General features: G+C 43.0%; 1 protein-coding gene across 2 annotated transcripts in view; it reads left to right on the top strand.

Annotated features, from left to right (window-relative positions):
* The first annotated feature begins 1,075 nt into the window (after positions 1–1,075).
* The window catches only part of Dennd2c (DENN domain containing 2C), a 74,230-nt gene continuing 53,112 nt past the window's right edge, over positions 1,076–22,193 (top strand). Inside the window, exon 1 of one of the 2 annotated variants that reach the window (XM_027393826.2) lies at positions 1,076–1,166. The gene's annotated coding sequence lies outside the window, so the exon portion shown is untranslated. The remainder of the gene's footprint in view (positions 1,167–22,193) is intronic. The other variant, XM_027393827.2, reaches the window with a different exon arrangement.

The raw sequence follows: 22,193 nt of genomic DNA, 5'->3' as shown, positions 1-22,193 counted from the left end.
AAGCCAGCCTGGGCTACATTGTGAGACCCTGTCTATAAAAAATAATCACACACACACACACACACACACACACACACACACACACACACACACACACACACACACCTATGTATAAAGGCACACACTTTAGGTAAGGGAGCAATGGCGTTCATAAAGACCAGTGTCTACAATTTATTCCAATCAATTTATTTCCTCACTAGAGCTTTTCTTTTTCTTTTTCTTTTTTTATCTTTTTTTAAGGAACTGTCATTACTTCCCCCTCACCATAGAAAGTAATCCTTTTATTGTCCCTACCTCATGGCTTCACAACGGATTGGGACATACTGCCTTTTTTTTGTCTTGGTTAAATTAGCTGGTGACAGTCATCTGTGATGTGTAATCAAACACCTCTCTGTGGCAGTCTTCTATTTTGGTACCTCTGTGTGAACAAGCGAGGGAAACTTGGTTACCAGACACAAGTGGGGTGGGTGGGGTGGAGTGGGGTGGGGCGGTTAGATAGTGCTGGGAACTAGGTTCCACTCATCCCAGTCTCTAAGAGTGAAACTGGGCTACTCCTGCAGCAGGCACAGAGCCATGTGCATACTTGAGCAAGATCGTGTTGCAGGCGGGAGCGCTTAGCGTGAGTCTCAACCGGGTGTGGCGACCGGGTCGGCACCTGGAGTGGGCATCAAAGGCATCCGGCTCGGGATTCCAAACGTGGGGCCAGGTGCGTTATTGGCATCTCTCTACTAGCTAACATTCCCAAGGAATGTTTGTTCCCCGAACTGCGTTATGGTTTTCATAAAGGAGGTGCTGTTTGGCTCCTGATTCAACTAGGCTCTCCCTCCGGGTGCGGATTCGTCGCGTGGGGTCGTTCCGACAGCAGATGCGGAAATAGACAGGCCTGGGCCGAGGTCGCAGCGTGGAACCAACATGCTCGCTGGCTCACCAGAGCTGGGGGCGGAGAGTGGCCCAGGCGTGGGTTCTGGGCTGTGCGAAGAGACCTGGGAGGGGCGGAGCCTACTGGTTGGGCTTGGGGGCGTGACCAGGCCGAGAGGGGCGTGTCTCGGGGGTGGGGACAGCGGACCTGCGGGGGCGGGACGAAGAGGCCAGAGCTGGAGCCTCAAGGCCGCAGACTGCGAGTCTCCCATCCCTGCGGGAGGCGGCGTGGCGGGCGGCCCAGGCAGGTAGGCGACGGGATGTGGCCGGGCAGTGTGGCAGTGGGGTTTGGGTCGCTCAGCTGTTGCCGCCGCCCCAGGGGCGTCCCGCGTGTCCGTGGTCGGCCGGGAGCTGGGCACTTCGGGTCAAGGGAAGGCGGGTGTTAGCACGCGTGCGAGCCGCAGGCGCGGTCGGGGGAGCGGGCGGAGGAGTCCGGGTGTTCGCCGCCGGGAGGAAACGCGCCTTTCAGGCGGTCTTGAACTTGGACGTGCCGGGACAGGGCACTTCAAACAGCGGTAAAGCCAGTATGCGCGCAGTTTGCCTCCTAACAGCCTGGCAAGCTCAGTAGTGGAAGTCGTCAAGTAGTTTTTTTTTTTTTTTTTAAGTTAAAAATTCAAGAGTGGAACTGGAAGTACGACTGTGGAGTAACCAGGAGAGAAGATGATGATTTGATTATGAGTCAAAAAGCTCCGCTCTGGAGCTCAGACCCACAAACAAAACGTCACACCTCTGCCAGGGTAACTCTTCCTAGCTTGTTTCCCCTAAGTGTAAAACTGGGACGCCCATGGGTGTTCTCACGGTCAAAGGAGAGGAGTGACAGCGTTCTGCAAATGTCAGGCATTGTTGTTTGATACACATGCTCCCTGGAGCATGTATACTCTGTACAACTACTAAATACCTAGCACACAGTAGGTGCCCTGTAAACCTTTATTTCAAAGCTACTGGTTCGCCTAAATATGTTAAAGTCCTAACTTCTCTCTACTATGTGAATAAGTTATTTAAGCTTCTTTTCCACACAATCACCATTGTTTGAAGAGCGGATCTATTCTTAACTGAGTCATGAACTTTTCTAAAATAGCATACTATCTGTATACTGTTGCGGAATCATTTGCCATGAAGTTTGTACCAATTAGAAAATCTTTTACTTGGTCTTCGATATCTGACTAAGTGAACTGAGTGTATTGCTTCAAAGCAAGACTTTGTCATTTATTTTTGTAAATTGAGGGCTGCTTTATAGGAAGATGTGAGTCCTCTAAAACAGTTACTATGTGGCTGTGGGTTTCATACAGGTTTTATTATAGACGTTTGTGTCCTTTACTTGTGGGTTGTGTTAAGAATTTTAGGGGGGAGACAGGAAATTAAAAAAGAATAGCAATCTGTAACCAGAAGGTTTCTACTAGGGATGCTTAAGGGTGATCTGGAGTCATTTCAAAGGCAGAAACCAGGAACTGTAGTAATTGTGTCGCATGGCCTTTCATTAGCCTGTTGAATGTGGCAATAGACTTTTTTTAGATGCAGAAATATCAGTGTTTTTGATTGAGAGCAGTAGGCAGTCTCTTTCCTTTTCTTAATTAAAATTTTAAATTAGGGATGTGGATGTAGCTGTTGGTGGTATATTTGCCTACCATGCACAGAGTCCTGGGTTCAATCTCAGTATTTCCTAAACTGGGCGTGGTGGTTCACACCTGCCACCCCAGCATAAGAGAGGGACAAGCTGGAGTTCAGAAGTTCCAGATCACTCCTGACTATATAGTTTGAGGCCAGCCTGAGGTACATGTGACTCCATAACAAAGTGAAACAAAACAGAGCCAAAAATTCCTCATATTACAGGACTAGAGAGATGACTTGGGGCGTAAGGACACCTGCTGCCAAGTCTGAAGACCTGAGTTCAATCCCTGGGACCTGTAGAAGGAGAGACCCAGCTCACATTTGACCTCCAAATGTGTCCCAACACATTGCCTCCCCCCTACAAATTAATAAATCTAATAAAATATATTTATTATGTGTGTGGGCACACAGGTCATACACACAGAGTGCATGTATGGAGGTCAGAAGACAATTTGTGATCTTAACTTTCTCCTTCCATCCTTTGGATTCTGGGGATTGAATTTAGGCTCAGTGGCAAGTACTTCCCTTACCTGCTGAGCTATTTTATTGGCTCTTTTCTCTTTCTTTGTAGGATGAAACTACACAAGTACTCTACCATTGAGCCACACACCCAGCCCCAGCCGGGAATCATTACTTTTAAATGATCTGTAGCGATCTCTTTGTTGAAGGCAAGGATTTTAAAGTACTGAATATCACAATGGAATTAAGTGGAGGACTGGAAGGGAGATTACTAGTAAATAACTTTGTGCTCTGTCAAGAGTTTTATTTGTGACGCTGGAGAAAAGACCCAGTGGTTAAGAGCACTTGCTGCTCTTCCAGAAGACTTGAATTCAATCCCCAGCACCCAAGTCTGGTAGTTTACAACTGCCTGTAACTCCAGCATCACGGGATCTGATATACTCTTTTGCCTTCCAAGGACAACTGCATATATGCAACATGTGCTCACATAGACATATATACATACATGTAAATAAAAGCAAATCTTTATCCTAGTGTAATGGTGTGTGCCTTTAATCTCATCACATGGGAGGCAGAGGCAAGTGTGGGTCTCTATGAGTTCAAGGACAACATGGCCAACATAGTGAGTTTCAGGCTAACCAGGCTATATGGTGAGACCCCGTTTGTTTTTGTTTTTTTTTTTTAAAAAAACAACTTAGAGAAAAAGTTTTATTTAAATATTTTCAACAATTTAGTGGGAGAATAGGTGGGTTTTGTTTTGTTTTTGTTTTTTGTGTTTTTTTTTGAGACAGGGTTTCTCTGTGGCTTTGGAGCCTATCCTGGAACTAGCTCTTGTAGACCATGCTAATCTCAAACTTACAAAGATTCGCCTGCCTCTACCTCCCAAGTGCTAGGATCAAAGGTGTGTGCCACCACTGCCCGGCTGAGAATAGGTGTTTTGAAACTTTTTTTTTTGAGACAGGCTCTTGCTATATAACCCACCTTGGCCTTTAACTCACTATGTAGCCCAGACTAGTCTCAAACATGCAGTAATTCTATCTAGCTCCAAGGGCTACGATTGTGGTGTTTGTCACTATGCTTGCTTAAAGACCAACTTTTTAAAGTTTTTAAAACTATTTTTAAAAACCAACTTGAAACATGTACTGCATAATGAAGTCACTGAAAATTTATTTGTTGACTTTACAGGTCTAACTAACCCCTTATATTGGTCCTACTTATTGAGCAACTATCTTAAGGCATAGTTTAGAACCTACATTGTAGGTATGCTTGGGAAGGATGCACTCCTACCTAGGAGAGTATGTGCTCCTTCTACTGAGTGGGCTAAATAAGTACTGAAAAGCTATTTGGAAAGCTCAGTGCAGGTGGTGTCCTGAATTCATTTCACATTTTAGCCTTTTAGTCCTCAAAAAAGGCACCTCTGAGGGGCACTGTCATCACTGAGAGGCATAGAGAAACTGAGTAACTTGCCTGCCACCAGTTCAAGTAGCAGAGGTGTCAGCCTGGCAGGCTGACATAACACTGAGCTGAGCTCAGCTCTCAATCTCTGCTTTTTATTGAGTTTCAAATTCTGTAAGACACAGGGAAATCAACAGGTATTTAAAAGACAGAGTTTTTATGAATTTCAAATCAGACACACACACACACACACACACACACACACACACACACACACGAGGAGGAGGAGGAGGAGGAGGAGGAGGAGGAGGAGGAGAAGGAGGGTCAGACAGAAAAACTGGTATTACAAGATACAGAGGCATGTCCAAGCTACAATTTAATTATACTTTGTATGTAAAACTTTTTTTTTTTTTTTTGCTGGTGAATGACATGGGATTCTTCTTGTTTTAAAACTCCCAGCCACTTAGGGCATTATCCTAGCAATATAAGATGTGTCTATTTTTTAATAAAAAGTTTAAAATACCTGTTGTCAAACCATGACTTAAATGTTAGATACAGAGAAGAGATGTTATGGTGGATATACCTGTAGTCCCAGCACTTGGTTGACTAAGGCAGGAGGCCATGAAATTTTGTAGATATGGTTGGACTAAGACAGGAAATCTGTCCCCAAACAAAACAATAAACAAATAAAATAAAGCCACTAACAGAGTTTAATGGAAACAATGATGAGAAACAATTATTCTATTTGTGATAGGGAGGAGGGCTGTAGAAAATGTGGAATCAAACACCACATTTGAATTTGATTTTGAAGGATGACTGGGAGTTTGCCAAGCTGTGGGAAGGTATGAATGAAAGCAGTAACCTGTGTGACTCTATGGCAAGTTTGAGAAATATGTTCTAGTTGCTAAAGTCAGAGGTACAGAGGTGGGTGGTTGAACTAAAAATAATCTAGAAAAAGAAAATTGCAGAGCACGGTTGTTTGTTACATTAGATCACTGCAATTGCTAGGTAAGCGTGGGGTTAGGTCCCCTGACTTGGAATAAAGAAATGAGTGATTACATTCAGTTCGACAAAATCTTTCACTGTAGAATACGGTATTTTGAATACTTTGAAGTGGCATGTGTTTTTAACAAATACCCTGTGTAAAGCTATGATTTAGGGGGAACATGAGTCTATTGACACCAGTTATTGGAGGAATCTGTGTGCGTAAGGACTTTGCAACTGGATCTAGAGAGATGGAGAGCCAGAGAAGGGTTGGAAGTAATTAGACAAGATTACACAGTGACGGTTCTGTGTGGTGGCTGGATTGAATGAAGGCAGGCAAAGGGCAGGGAAGTAAGTTAGGAGGTTGATAAGATAGATAGGCCAAGTTTGCCATTGAAGTTACTCTAGATGAGGATCTAGAGTAAAAAATAACACCAAGAAGAGGAGAGGGCAGCTGTGAAGCTAGGGGATTGGGAGTGCTCAAGAATCCATTGGCTGCAGAGGAGCAGCAGAGGTAGTAACTTGGCTTCTTAGCTTGGAAAACTCACAAATAGTCTGGCTTTATTATTTTTTATGTGATGGGACGATAACTGTCTCCGTTCTGAACCTGTTGGGTTTGAATGTCTGTAGAGCAAGGAGATGCAGATGTCAGGTAGGTTCACCCAGGATGATGAGAGTGGTGGGTGACGTGGGTCTCAGATAACCAGCTGAGGTTCACACCACTGCACAGACTCACTCAGGAAGAGATCCTGTTAATTGTTGTCATAAATCATTCAGATGAGTTTTAATGGAGTTAAACAACTTTCAGGCTGAGATGTAGCCTGGTTGGTAGAGTGCTTGTGTCACTTGCTTGAAGCCCTGTGATCAACCTCCATTATCACACAATGCTAGGTCCTGGTCTGGAATCTTAGTACCATGGTAGAGGCAGGGGAATCAGAAATTTAAAGTCATCCTGGACTGCACAGGAGTTTGAAGCCAGCCTGAGCTTTACCCTACCGCCCCGCCTCTCCTTTTTAAACAAGGCCTTTCAAATATTTTCAGAGAGGGGCTGGGTGTAGCTCAGTTGAGTGCAAGAATCTTTGTGTTTGAGCTCAGATTAACATAAGCTGGATGTGGTGGTAAAAGTCTGCACACCCAGCCGGGTGGTGGAGGCTCACGCCTTTAATCACAGCACTCAGGAGACAGAGACAGATCTCTGTGAGTTTGAGGCCAGCCTGGTCTACAGAGAGAGTTCCAGGACAGGCTTCAAAGCTACACAGAGAAGCCCTGTCTCGAAAAAACAAAACAAAACAAAAAAAGAAAAGAAAAGTGTGTACCCCCAGAATGTAGATGGAGGTAGGAGGATCAGGAGTCCCAGGTCATCTTTAACTATACAGTGAGCTCACAGCCAGCGTGGACTACAGAAGACTCTGTCTCACAGACAGACATGTCGGGGCTGGAGAGATTTGTTCAGTTAAGAAAGCTTGCTGCCATTGTGGAGGATCTGGCTTCAGTTCCCAGCACCAACATGGCACAACAGTCCAGGGACTCTGATGCCCTCTTCTGGCATCCCAGGACACTGTACATATGTGGTACAGTCATATACATGCAGGCAAAACACTCATACACATAAAAATAAGTCTTTTAAAAACTCAAGTAAACAGATACTTTCAAAGAAAAATAAAGAGACTTGACCTACCACCACTCTTTGACTTACTTAAGGACAGTTTGAGAAGGAGCTACTATTGGCTAATTTAGTTACACATCAGAAATATTTGAAACCTTGAAGGAAAATATGACTAAAAATCTTGATGTTGCTAGCCTTGGCGGCACACACCCTTAGTAATCAGAGGCGGATGTGTCTCTTTGTTCAAGGCTAGCCTAGTATACAAAGGGGCTCCCGGCCAGCCAGGGTGAGACAATGTCTCAAGAAGAAATGATTCCTCTTCAATCACATTAGCAGGTACCTGGAAGGTTTGCTCCAGAAGACATCAAATGCTTGAGATTTGTTCTGTATTTACTCCGAAGAATGATGGCATTTTTTATTAAGACTAAAAAAATTTCCATTACTAAGTGTGTTGCTATTTTTACCGCTTACAGCAGCTCATTGTTTCAGCTGGGATTTTCAACCCTTACCCAATTAAACGCAAAAGAATGAAACAGACTCCTAAGTGTACCTGATAAGCATATAGCATTGTCCATGTGTTTTCCAGACTGGAATTAGGAAAAGTTACCTTATCATTACAGTGAATCTTTTCTAATTTAATTTTTACATGGTTTATGTTGGAATTGAAAACAATGATAATATTTGACCTAAAGTATATGCTATACTTTATCTTATATAGTGATGGAAGTTACTGTTTTGTGAACTCTGTGTGTGTGTGTGTGTGTGTGTGTGTGTGTGTGTGTGTGTGTGTGTAAAACTACACTAGCATTCTCTTCACTGTTGCTGCCCTAAGGCAGCTTTCCTTTGATCCCTCCCTCCCCCATCATGGCTGCCCAATGTCCTCAACCCACCCCACATCATGGTTACTCACTGCCCCCCCATCATGGCTGCCCTGTGTCCTCTCCCCACCCCACATCATGGTTACCCACTGCCCCCCCCCCATCATGGCTGCCCAGTGTCTTCTCCCCTTTTGCTGTTGCATGCCTGCTTCTTTGTGTTTGTTGCTTTCCTGGAACTCAGTTTCTCACTACAAATATCCCTTTTCTTAGCCTCTTAACCTAGACTTCAGATTTGTTGTTTTGAAACAGGGTCTCCTGTAGCCCAGGCTAGCCTTAAACTTTTTTTCTTTCTTTCTTTTTTTTTTGCTAGCCTAAAACTTTGAGGCATCCTCTTACCTTTTTCTCCGAAGCTCTGGGTTAGGGCTGTGTACCACCACACTGATCCCAGACTTCACTCCTTGCCCTTATTGTGTCCTTGTCTCCTTGGCTTCAGTGACATTTTGTGTGCATTCTTGAGAAGCAAGGCATTCCCCCAGGTAAGGGTAGTCAATACTTTTCCTATTTTTGGCCCAAGTTTATTTTCTTTGTTACTGTGCCCAGGTTCTGAGAGAGTTTAAGAATTGTGTAGTCCATCCCCTCGGAATCATGTTATCCAAGGTCAACTAAGGACTCTTCCCCTAATCTGTTAACCACAGCTCATTGTTAAGCAGCTCTTAAAGATTGTATCCTGTGGTTGAGACAGGATGCTTAGAAGTTTAAGGCTAGCCTGGGCCACTACAGTTAGGACCTATCTCAAAATAAACACTCAAGCTATTCTCGAGTAGCCAGGCCTTTTATTCTTATCATAGATACTCCTTTTTAACTACAATAGGGTCATGTGATATGATCAGAATCAACCTACTTGGCCTCATGCTACACATATTTTCTCATCTTCCACTACTGTAAGAACTGTAACTGTTCTCAAATGCCTTGGGAGCCTTAGTACCTCTTTATTTCATGAGACTTACCTGTCAGACTTTCCTGCATGCTTTCTCTCCTCTCTCCTCTCCTTCATTCTTCCCTTAATGCAGTGGTTCTCAGCCTGATTCATGACCCCTTTGGGAGGGTCAATTGACCCTTACACAGGGGTCACCTATGGCCATTGGAAAACAACAGATGTTTACATTATGATTCATAACAGTAGCAAAATTACAGTTATGAGGTAGCAACACAATAATTTTATGGTTGGGGGGTCACCACAACAGGAGGAACTGTATTAAAGGGGTCACAGCATCAGGTCATACTTTGTCCATCTTCTTCGTAGTTTGCTGTTACTGGTCCAGATCATCTGTGCTAGTTTCTTTTCTGAGGTATTTTAGTCCTGTCTTTAGGGATACAGTCCGCCATGGTGTGGAAGGCATGGCTACCAGCCTGTGAGGCAGGTGGTAACATATGTCTGCCATCATAAAGCAGAGAAGACAGGAAATTGAGCCAGATTTATCAAGCCTTAAGGCCGGCCTCCAGTGACTGACTTCCTCCAGTGAGGCTCCGCCTTCCAAAGCTTCCTAATCTCCCAAAACAGCACCTCCATCTGGGGATAAGTGTTCAGCACTTGAGCATACTGGGGACAGTTTACATTGAAATTACAGCACCATGCTTTTGAAAACCTTTATTCCCTGTGGCCACATACATGAACCCCACCTCAATACTTGGTTATATGACATGAGTCTGCCCTTTCCTTTCTTTTAGGACCTTTCCTTCTTGATAGCTGTGACCACAGCTCCCTGGCTTGCTTTTCCTGTTCCATCTGGTGAATTCTAATGTGACAAATGTTCTCAGAGATCCCAACTTTTACCATTTAAAGCCCTTGTGCAGGGCTGGGGCTAGAGTTCAGGGGTAGAGCACTTGTGCAGGGCTGTGCAGAGCTTGGGGGTAGAGCACTTGTGTAGCATGTGTGAAGCCCTGGGTTCAAATCCTAGTACTCCCAGAAGGAAACAAAGCCCCTGTGGCAAGGGAACCCATGTGCTCTTGCTTTGTTTTTTTCACAAAGTCTGGTTGAAATATTTATTCCTCTCTAAACCTTTGGCTTCCCTATTTCTCCTCTCACAGAAGACAATCTTGCTTCTTATTTCAAAGCAAAGAAGCAATAAAACCCCTCCATGAGAACTTCATCATCGTATAGCCCCTAAGCCTGCAAATCTGCCTACATTACTTGTCCTTTGTTTGTCCACACTCCTGTTCCAGTGGAAGAGTGACCCTGCTCACCCCTCCAGATCCCATGGAAGGTTCCTGCCTTCTCTCCTTTCTGGGCTTCTGTTCTCTATCCTTGTTTCTTCCCCCTTCCTTCCTGACGCCTTCCCACCAAGGTTTAAATATAACTTCTTTCCTGTGTTAAAGAGAAAAGCTCTCCTACACCCGATGCTCCTTCCCGGCTCTCACTGTATTGTCCACTTGCTGCCTTGGGTTAACTCCTTGCAGGATTGTCTACTGTGGCTGTTCCTGTTCTTCATGGCCCCATCCACTCCCAGTTCTCTCCTTCAGCCTCCTCCTTGGCACTTAGCCTGCTCTTCCCTCTTGGTCTTCCTGTCTTCTTGGCTTCCATGATTCTAAACATTGCTGGTATCTCTCCAGTCTTTTGTCTACTTTTGTGATTGAGTTGCCATCTATGATACATGTACACTGACTCAATGTCTTAGTGTTAGACCCGGAAAAACTCAGGCCTCCAGGGTCTCAGCCCACGACCGAGGTCACCCCAATCACCAGGCAGATTCGAGAGCTTGATGCAAACTGCATGAAGCTTTATTGTTTTTTTAACTCGCTAACCCCATGTTAGCTGGGGTCTTTCACCCACCCGCCATGGCGATGGCTAGCAAAGACACTGCGAAGCGTCTACATAGAGATCTTATAGGGCAGCATAAGGGGAGTGTCTAGGGGTATGCACAGGCTCAGGATTGGTGTGCCTCCAGGCTTGGAGGGCTTGCCCTGTGTTGATTGGTCAACAGGTTGTTATGGCCCATAGGCTCTCCCAGGGTGGTTGCTATGCTCTGGGAGTTATTGCTGTGCACTTGTCCGTAAAGTACACCCAGAGTTGTAAAGCATAGTGCCACCAGCTAACTTATGATTGGTTCCTTGTCACAAGGCAGGCTGTTATGGCTGCCGAAATGGGGAGCTGGTCCCTTCATCAGAACTGGCCTGTTCTGGACTGGCAATGTTTCTGGAATTTATGAGATACTAATTTCAACGAAGAGTGATGGCATATAAAAGTAATTTTAAAAAATCATAGTTGTATAGTAATGAAGAGTCATATGGTACAAGATGGAAGAGTTTGAGCCAGATGTTTGGCATGTTACTTTAGAGACTGTGGCAGGAAGATTACAAGTTCAAGGCTAGCCAGGGATGGATACTGAGGCCTCACCTCAATAAACAAATAAAAAAGAAAGAAATGAGGTTGATAAGTTTACATGGAAACCATGAGATGCCATTGTGTACCAGAGGGGCTAGAGCCCAAAGACAACAGCTCTAAGTGGCAATGAGATAAGGAGGGTCTAGATTCCTATTTGTTGGTGACAGTGTAATTTGGTCCAACCACTTTGGAAAAGTACTTGGCAGTGTGTAATAGTAATAGACCCACCCTGTTATTCTTTTGCTTAAATTAGAAATAAGGCTCAAGAGATACATTAACCATAGTTTATTATAGGGCGGGAAGAGAAATAGAAGAACAGAGCAAGGCAGAGAGTAAAAAAGAGGAGAGAGAAAGGCCTACCGCTGGAAAGAGAGAGCATAAGAGAAGAGAGCGTAAGGGGGCAGGGGTCTGTCTTTTAAAGGGGTCCTTTACACCTGCATGCAGACTCAGTTCCCATGGAACCCTGGAATGCCTGAACCTTTTACACCCCACAGCGTAGAAATTCTAGATTACACCAAGAAAAACTGATTTATGTCTATCAAAGATATAAAGTGTTGATAACAGCGTTTTAGTTTGTGATGCCAGCGATCAAGGCAGTGCTAGGCAAGTAAGTTTTCTGCTAATGCGTTCTACTCCATCCCTCCTTATCCATCATAGGCTAAACCTGCAACAGTCCACATACATGTCAGCAGGAGACTTGAAAAAGTAAATATATATATATATATATATATATATATATATATATATATATCCACTAAATAGAATTCTATACAGCAGCAAAAAAAGAAAAACCCTCATATACAACAAAGTAAACCATGCAGATATTATTTTGTATAAAAGAAACTGTGCATAAGAAACTACATACTGGGGCTGGAGAGATGGCTCAGTGGTTAAGAGCATCCATTGCTCTTCCAGAGGATCCAAGTTTGATTCACAGCACCGTATTAGGAGGCTCACAATCACCTGTAACTTCTGCTCCATAGTGACCAGGCACCTCTAGCTTCTGTGGGCACCTGAACTCATGTTCAATCCCACATATAAACACACACACACACACACACACACACACACACACACACACACACACACACACACACGGGGAAGGGGGGAGAGACATACTGTTTTTTGGGTTTTTTGGTTTATTTTTTGGTTTTTTGAGACAGGGTTTCTCTGTGGCTTTGGAGGCTGTCCTGGAACTAGCTCTTGTAGACCAGGCTGGCAGGCTGGTCTTGAACTCACAGAGATCCGCCTGCCTCTGCCTCCTGAGTGCTGGGATTAAAGGCATGCGCCACCAACGCCCGGCATACTGTATTTTTTTTTTTTTAATGGTTTTTCAAGACAGAGTTTCTCCGTGTAATAGTCCTGACTGTCCCAGAACTCTAGACCAGGCTGGCCTCAAACTCACAGAGATCTGCCAGCCTCTGCCTCCTAAGTGCTGAGATTAAAAGCATGTGCCACCACCTACCAGTTACAGGCTGTATTGTTTTTTTTTTCAATGAAGTTACAACAGTAAACACTGAGCCATGCATAGAAGCAGAATGCAAGCCTCAGTTATTTGCTGGAGTCCATCTCCAGCAGGATTCAGGTCCCAAAGAGGAGGGGTAGAGTCTGCAGTGAGTGGGGAAGGAGATTGACTGATCTGAGGGTGAATCAGGATGGCTGCCCCTTTATTGAAAAAAGGCTACACCTTTTATGCTCTATAATTGCTCAAAGGATTAAATGGGAGAAAGGGAGAGGTGAGCTGGAGTATGGCTTGTGATCAGGGATTGAGGAAGCTAGCATTGACCTTGACAAATGGGCACCAGTCATATGTTAATGGAGAGCCAAAAGTTCCCCTGGCTCCCTTTTTAGCAATTAGGAACTTTCTTCAAGCCCCTGAAGGAATGGAATGGGGGATTTTTGTCTAAATACCTGACCTTGGGAAAGAACTTTCTTGAACACACACACACACACATTTTTATAGAATATTGTAGTTTTTTTTTTACTTAGTTTATCCAAATAGCTAAAGCTTAAAGTGAGAAAAGACATATTACTGTGAACTTGAGTAGGCCTTAGGAATTTATAAATCTTGATTATCAAATGTAGCTTATTTATGAAGTATATGTTACTTATTAAATTTTCTAGCAACTTGGTATTAACTTGAGTGGGAGTAAGCAGAGTTATCACACTATATGGTTCCACAGTGTTGGAGATTTTTTTCCAAAGAACTATTTTGTTTAGAGGCTGCCATTTTATACATTCTCATGCTTCAAGGCCTGCACAGAATTTCCCAAAGGAAAAAAGCATAAGAGAATTCCTATAACACATAGTGAGAATCATTAAAAATGAAAGTAAAAGGTGCTGGAGAACTGAGATCCGAAAAGGCACAATGCTGGCAGTAGTCGCCATGCAGTCCATGCCAGTTACTGATGGCTCAGTGTTAAGAGTACTCCTGCTTTTGCTTAGGACCTGGATTTGGTACCCAGCACCTACAGGGTAGCTGACAACCATGTGTTTGGGTGACCCAACGCCCTCTTCTGGCTTCCACAGGCACTGCATGTACATGGTACACACATCTATGCAAGCCGACACTCATGTGCATGAAATAAAAATACGTAAACCTAAGAAATGGCTAGTAGTGTAAAAGTACTAACACAAAGGTAATAAAACTAAGTCACAGCTGACTGTACTGAATTGCAAAAGCCAATCGACCACAGTGGGGTCACTTAGTCATGATTCTCTTCTCCATGTTGAGGAAAATAAAAACTTACCCCTCACCCGACACCATTGGAGGAGAGGAGACTGGACAAAGGATAGGTGTTAGTTGTATGACATTCTGATTTGTATTAGTGGGGGTTAAGTAGATAGATGCATTTATATCCTTAAAAGACAAAGTCTATAGAAAAGGGTTCTGACTGGAGAAACGGTTTCCCCCTGATTTTTTTCCCCTCTTGTATATCTGTACCCTTCCATATTGGCACACAGATCTCTAACTCATCTTTCTTACCAGTTGTGCAATATTCAGTCAGGGTGCCCTTTGCTTGCTGACTTTATGTGTTAATACATAGAAAACTGGGTGAGAGGCTGAGATGCACTTGACAGTGCTCTGCCCTGCACTGGCTGACAGCTCACGCCACATCCATCATACCTTCATTCTGTTCTAGCTCCAACAGCCCATGCTGGAGCAATCTTCTAGCCATACCACTGCTTCTGCTCACGTGACCATCTCTTCTATGCAAAGGCTTTCCTCGCCCTTCTCTGGCATGTTAGGGATAGGGATCTGCCTTCTCTGCCCCATCTGATGGTTTTAGAGAGAGAAGTGCTTTTAGTAACAATAATGACTGTGGTTGTTTCTAAATGATAATGTGGACCTGAAGGTGTTTGATACTGCAAAACTAGTAGTACGGCTTCCAGAGGAAGATCTGTTTCTAGTGTTTTCGATGGTAAGTTGAGAGACTTGAGACATTTGTTTGATAACCAAGTAAAAAAGTGATACTCTTGGTGCTTTGATATTGCCAGCCATGCTAATTTATTTCCTGTTGCTATGATAAACACAGTGGCCAAAAGCAACCTGGGGAGGGGAGGGTTTATTTGGGGTACAGGTCCTGGTCACAATTCATCTATGGAATTTAGGACATGAATTCAAGCAGAGGCAAGAACCATGGAGGAATGCTGCTTATTGGCTTGCCCTCGTGGTTGCTCAATGCTCTCTTTCCCTCCTTTCTTTCTTCTTTCCACCCAGGGACCCACCTGCCCAGGATGGCCCTGCCCACAGTGGGCTGGGTCCTTCCACATCAGTCATCAATCAAGAAAATGACCTACAGACATGGCCATAGGCCAGACTGATGGACAAAATTCCTCAATTGAGAGCCCCTCCTCCAAGATATGTTTAGGTCTATGGAAGCTGACAGAAAAAACCAAGCCAGCACACCAAGTGAGATGAAATATACAAAGAACATATAATTTGGGAGCATGAGTTGAAAACTAAGAGCTCTGTCTTCCAGCTTTTAGCTTAGAGCAAGACAGGAAGTTACATGTTACAGTGATATAGATTCTTGTTTTGGGGTGAGCCACTTATGTCTACAGTTTGGAACTCTTGAAAATTGTCATCATTTTATGTAGCTTTAAGATGAAAAATAAGAAGACACATTATAAATACATTCTAATTACAGCTCCCTAAAAATACTCTCATAAAAAAAGACCAGGAGGAAACACCAAAATACACCAGTGATTATGTAGGCTGGGGGTGGGGTGGGGGGCGTACAGCTGTTCCCTGGACTTCAGTACTTTCAAAATTTCTAAAAATAACATTAGTGTTACATTATGACTTTAAAAAACGTTTTACTTTATTTACTTATTTATTCGTGTGGGCACTCTCATAGTTGCATGTGGTCTGAGGACAACCTGTGACAGTCAGTTCTCCTACCATTTGGGACCAGGGCCTCTGATGCAGGTGGTCAGGCTTGGTAGCAAGTACCTTTACCTGCTGAGCCATCTCACCAGTCCTGTGTTGTGACTTTTGTCACAACTTTGGTTTGTGTAGTGAAATTCTAAAAGCTTTGTGGTATTAAAGTTACTTTGTATATAATTTCCCACATTATAGTAGTTTGTAAAACTTCCCCTATCTACTGAAACTTCATTTGGTTGTTTTACCTAAGATATTTTTTTGTTTATTTGTTTTATTTTGAGATAGAGTCTTGTCATATAGCCCTGGGTCGCCTCAGACTTGAAATCCTCCAGCCTCAGACACTTTTGTGCTGGGGTTACAGGTCTGTGCCACAATGCCTAGCTTACCCAAGTAGTTATTAAGATTTTGTTTTTATTTATGTGTATGTGTGTGCCATGTGTGCAAGAGTGCTACAAAGGCCAGAAGTGGTCATTGGATTCCCTACACCTAGAGTGACAGGAAGTTGTGAGCCTCTCAATGCAGGTGCTGGGAACCAAACTCTGGAAGAACAGCAGGTGCTCTGAACCTGGGAGCCACCTCTAGCCCCACCGGTTTTTCTTTCTTTTTTCTTTTTTGTTTTTTTGAGACAGTTAGTTGATATACACCCTTGAGAAGGATCATGAAATGATTGATGTCTGTGGAGTCTGCACAAGGCTGTTCTTAGATGTGGGCATTTGACTTTGTTTGGATTTAGACCTTGGAGAACCCTGCTGAGAAGACAGGAAAAGCTGCATATAACATCCTGTTACAGTAACTGGTATTGTTATGTCTACAACCAGCAACATGCAGGTAGTGGTTAAGTACAGGAGCCCAGGCTTCTTTTAACCAGTTCAGCCAGCCTTAGCTTTCTTGGCTAAAAAGGAAATTGACACAGATTCAGAAATAAGATTCACCAGAGAGCAGAGGCTGTGTGCTGGGGAAATCACCATCATCAGATGACTACATCAGAAGAGAAGATGCTCCCTGCCACTCTTGCATCTGTGGATTTTAGAAATAGACATTCTAGTTTACACAGTGTGCTCTAATAGGCAGGATACCATAAATAGCTAGCTTATCTCCTGGATGGAGGCCGTTATCACTAATAATATCCTCCCCTCCTCCCCGGCCAGCCCCTTTTGGTTTTTCAAGACAGGGTTTCTCTGTGTAAATTTGGAGCTTGTCCTGGAATTCACTCTGTAGATAATCTGCCTTTTTCAAAAGCAATTTAGTTTTTTAAAACTTAAAAATTTGTTTTCCTTAATAAAACATCTATGAAAGATAATGGTTGTCTCTCAAACAGTAGTGAGAATTCAATAATGGCAGTAGATGTGTAGGCCGTGTTTGGTGCACACACCCCAATACATGATACTGTTACTACTTACGTATATTGCTGTGTAAACATTCAGTCTTGGGTTTTCTTTCTTTTTTTAAATAACTCTTTAAGATTTATGTATGTATATGAGTGCTCTGTCTGCATGTTTGTCTGCATATAGAAGAGGGTATCAGATCCCATTATAGATAGTTGTGAACTACCCTGTTGCTGAGAATCGAACCCAGATCCTCTGTAAGAACTGTCAGTGTTCTTAACTACTTGATCTTGGGTTTTCTCTGTTTATATTTTATTTGCTGAGGATTGTGGGACTGTGGCAATTTTTTTTTATTGCTGATCAGAAATCTTGTATGAGTGGAGTTAGTCTGAGGACTGACTGCTGCAGGAGGACACTACTCTTTATAGCTTTCTTTATGGGTGAGGAATAAATAATGTGGGTAATAAATTGTATTGTTGTATTAGCTGGAAACAATTTTAAATTGGGAGGGTTTTTGTCTGGGTGATGTTTGACACTCAGTTGGTCAGGGGCTTGCCTAGCAACACAGGGCCCCAGCTTGGTCCTCAGCATCACACTGAACTGGGCCTGGTGGGAAGTAGAGGTGAGCATGGTCATTCTTGGCTACAGAGTGGTTGGAGGTTAGCCTGGTTAAAGACCTTGGGTCTACAAAACAAAACAAAAACACCCCCCAAACAGTAACAATGGGGGGGGGAGGTGGTAAAAAGTATTTTTTTTTTTTAGGTTTGCTCAGTTGAATGTCTTTAAAACACTGGTATTTAATAAATCGTGACTTTATAGGCTTGCTTATTGTGTGAGTCTTTTTTTCCAGTGTAATTACTGTGTTTATTCCAGGGAGATGATTTGATCATTGAATTAGCTTGTGTTATTAGCATATATAGGGTGTCTGTCTTAGAAACTTAGTTTGAATTCCTTTTAACTTTCTGTTTGTTGTTTCAGATGGGTCTTAGGATGTAGGCTTGGCTGGTTTGGGATTTACAGAGATCCCCTGGCCTCTCCCTGCTGGGAGTAAAGGTATGCACCACAAAACCTTGTGTAGTTTGCATCCCTTTTATAAATTCTCACCAGCAGGAAGAGGCGCCTTAGAAGATAACTCAATGGCTTGAAAAAACAGTGGAATATTTGATTTGAATAATAGCCAATCATCCTGGGAGCTATTTATATCTTGACTAAATTAACTAAATTAAGCTGTTCCATGCTATGTGTTGCTATTCTATGTATCTCATTTTCCATGAATGAGAGTTTTTTTTTTAATACCTTTTCACATCACAAATGGAATGTGTAATGTAAGTAAAGAAATCCGTTCATTTGTGAAAGAGACCAAGGATGTCAAGAGTGGTTGAAGCATCTTCTCTGGGGATGGTGCTTTCCCAGGACACAAAGCCCTCTGAGTCCCCATGAACCTAATTCCTGAATCTGTGTTGGTCTCTAGGTTCCAGTGCAACTTTAGAAACCATAATTTTCTTCCAACTGCTAATCGGCAGTTAGATGAAGAGCCAGTTCACGTTCCTAGAGGTTTTGAAGGTTTTTCCTTTGGTTTCTGTTTTACAAATGCTGGAAGCTGAGCCCATGGCATCACACATGTGCTGCTGAGCTGTGTCTCTCCATTTTAGACTCTAGATCGGGGCCTGTTACTTATGAAACATGATTGTTGCTGTGTTTTCTGGCTTCCTTGATCAGTGGACTGAGAGGAATGTCTTTTTAAATCCCATTAGTGGGCAGGAGAGATGACTCAGCAGTTAAGAACACTGGCTGCTCTTCCAGAGGAGCCAGGTACAGTTTCCTGAACCCACATGGAAGCTCACAACCATCTGTAATCCCAGTCCCAGGGGATCTGATGCTCTCTTCTGATCTCCACCGACACTGCATTGTGTGCATGTGGTGCACAGACACCCATGCAGGCAAAACACACATACACATAACAGTGAAGGTTTAAAAAAAAACTTTTCTTCCTCCAACTTATGGTGATTACCTTATTTTAAAGTGTTTCATTAGTCTACAAACTAATGGATTTTCATACTTACATATCACTATATCCTTAAAAGATTCTTTGTGTGTGTGTGTGTGTGTGTGTGTGTGTGTGTGTGTGTGTGTGTGTGTATACATAAACTCACAGGTATGAATGCACCTACATAGGTATTTATGTAGACTCGAAGAAGGTGTCAAATCCCCTGGAGCCAGAGTTACAGGTGAACTGCCCAACATGGTGCTGGGAACCAAAGTCAGCTCCTGGGAAAGAGCAACAAGTACTCTGAACCCTGTCTCCAGCCCCTTCCCTAAGAATTGTGAGCTTTGAATGAAATTGTGCATCTGCTATGTAGCAGATGGTAAATATAGAAAATGTGTTCTTATTATTTGTATGCTAATTATTTAAATGAGTAATTTTGGTATTATTTATACCAAAACATTCTAAGATGTTTTCTCATTAGTATTAGTTACTTTTTTATTACTGAGATAAAAACACCACAATCGAGGCAACTTGTAGAGAGAGTTTATTTTGGACTTATAGTTCCAAAATAAAGTCCAAGATTGTATAGCAGAGGTGGCAGGTGGCTAGAGCCGTTCATATCTCAAACCTCCAATAGAAGGCGGAGATAACTCTAAATGTCACCAGTCTTTTGAAGCCTCACCCCAGTGACATACTTCCTCTATCCAGGCCACACCCCCTTGGCCCTCCCCATTCTTCCAGCATATGGGCCCCAGGGATCAGCCCTTAGGTTTGACAACTACTACCTTTTAACACCCTATCCTACTGGCCCCAAAACTTATTTTAAAAGATTTACATTTGTTTATTGTATGAGTGTATTCTCACAAGTGTGTGAATATATGCCATGGGTATGTGGGTGCCTGAGGAAGCCAGAAGAGGGTGTTGGACCCCCTGTAGCTGGAGTTAGAGGTAGTTATGAGTCACCCAGTGTAGGTGCTGGGAACCAGACTTGGGTACACTGGAAGAACAGCAAGTGTTCTTAACCACAGAACCATCTCTCCAGCCCCAAAACTTTACTTACAAAGTTATTTACTGGTTTTGTTTGTTTGTTTTGTTTGTGACATGTACCTCTGGCTGGCTTGCTTAGAATTACCTATGTGGAACAGGTTGGCATTGAACTCACAGATATCTGCTTGCCTGTGCCTCCTGAGTGCTAGGATTAAAGGTATACATTAGTAGGCCTCACCTAAAGTTATCTATTGTTATTGCATATGTATATATTAAGTGTGAGTGCCGGTGCACAAGTGCCATATCATGTGTGCACAAGTCAGAGGAGAGCTTTTGGGGGTTGGTTTTCTCTGTCCACTGTGGTCTGTGGGGGAGTATTCAAAGCAAGCACTTTTACTTACTGTCTTAGAGTTTCTGTTGCTGTAAAGAAACACCGTAACCATGGCAACTCTTATAAAGGAAAACATTTCATTGGGGCTGGCTTATAGTTCAGAGGTTGTTTAGTTCATTATCATCATGATGGGAAACATGCAGAATGTAGGCAGCATGGTGCTGGAGAGGTAGCTAAGAGTTCTGTATCTGGATCCCCAGGCAGCAGGAAGTGATAGCCACATTGGGCGTGGCTTAAGCTTCTGAGACCTTAAAGCCCATCCCCTAGTGCCGCACTTCTTCCAACAAGCCACACCTACTCCAACAAGGCCACACATTCTAATAGTGCCACTCCCTTTGGACCTATGGGGGCCATTTTTATTCAAATTACCACATTCTGCTCCCTACCCTCATAGGCTTGTAGCCATAACACGATGCAGAAATGCATTTAGTCCAACTTCAAAAGTACGTCCCCATAGTCCATCACAGTCTTAAACTTGTTTAAAATTCCAAAGTTCAAAGACTCTTCTGAGATTCATACAGTCTTTTAACTGTAATCCCCTATAAAATAAAATTAAAAAATCACATAATTCCAACACATAAAGATGCAGGATATATATTACTATTCCAAAAAGGGGTATAGTGAGGTAATACTGGATCAAAGCAAGACTGAAAACCAGCTGCACAAACTCCAAACTCTGCATCTCCATGTCTAATGTCAAAGTGCTTTTCAGATCTCCAACTCCTTTTTAAAATTTTGCTTGTCTCCTTAAACACAGGATTTAACTTCATTCCACTTCCTAGTGTCCCTTTTCTCAAATTGTACATTTTGTAGTTTTCCTTTCTCAGCCTGCTCCTTTTCCTTATAGATCAACATAAGAGTTAAAACTAATAATAACCACATGACAGAGTCCATACAAGGCTGGTTTGAAATATTTCCTGCAAACAAAATTAATCCAAAACTCTTTAGCCCCAGGCAGATTCTTTGGACAAGGGCAGAAAGCAGCCATACCCTTCAGCAAAATATCATAAGAATAGTCTCTAGGCCACATACTAACATTCCCCTCTGAAACTTCTTGAACCAGGCCACCACAGTTCAAATCACCCTTAGCACCATGTTACCACTAGGATGGTCCATTAAGCCCCATTTCAAACATTCAATTGCTTTTCTAATCCAAAGTTTCAAAGTCCACATTCTTCCAAGCAAAAGCATGGTCACACCTATCACAGTAATACTCCAGTCTCTGGTACCATCTTCTCTTTAGCTAGGGTTTTGTTACTGCAAAGAAACACCATGATCATGGCAACTCTTATAAAAGAAAACATGTTATTGGGGTTGGTTTATAGTTCAGAGGTTTAGTCTATTATCATCATGGAAGGAAGCATGGTGGTATTCAGGTAGACATGGTGCTGGAGAGATAGCTGAGAGTTCTATATTAAGATCCCCGGACAACATGAAGAGACAGCCACACTGGGCATGGCTTAGCATCTGAAACCTCAAAGCCCACCCTCTAGTGATGCACTTCCTCTAGCAATCCACACCTACACCAACAAGGCCACACCTCCTAATAGTGCCACTTCCTATGAACTTATGGGAACCATTTTTATTCAAACCACCACACCTGCTGAGCCATCTCGATAATCACAAACTTTTCTTTAAAAAATTTTCTTAGAGCCGGGCGGTGGTAGTCCCAGCACTTGGAAGGCAGAGGCAGGTGGATCTCTGTGAGTTCGAGACCATCGTGGTCTACAAGAGTGAGTTCCAGGACAGCCTCCTAAACCACAGAGAAACCCTGTCTTGAAAAACCAAAAAAAAAAAAAAAAAAAAAAAAAAATTCTTAGATTTATTTATTCTGTGTATGTAAATGCTTTGCCTACTTGTGCATATGTACATCCTGTACATGCCCGTGCCTGAGGAGGCCAGAAGAAGATATGGAATCCCCCAAAATTGGAGCCAAAATCCTCTAG

The sequence above is a fragment of the Cricetulus griseus genome (genome assembly GCF_003668045.3).
Source record: "Cricetulus griseus strain 17A/GY chromosome 1 unlocalized genomic scaffold, alternate assembly CriGri-PICRH-1.0 chr1_0, whole genome shotgun sequence".
Classification (NCBI taxonomy): Eukaryota; Metazoa; Chordata; class Mammalia; order Rodentia; family Cricetidae; genus Cricetulus; species Cricetulus griseus.
This window is presented reverse-complemented; position numbering and strand designations above follow the sequence as displayed.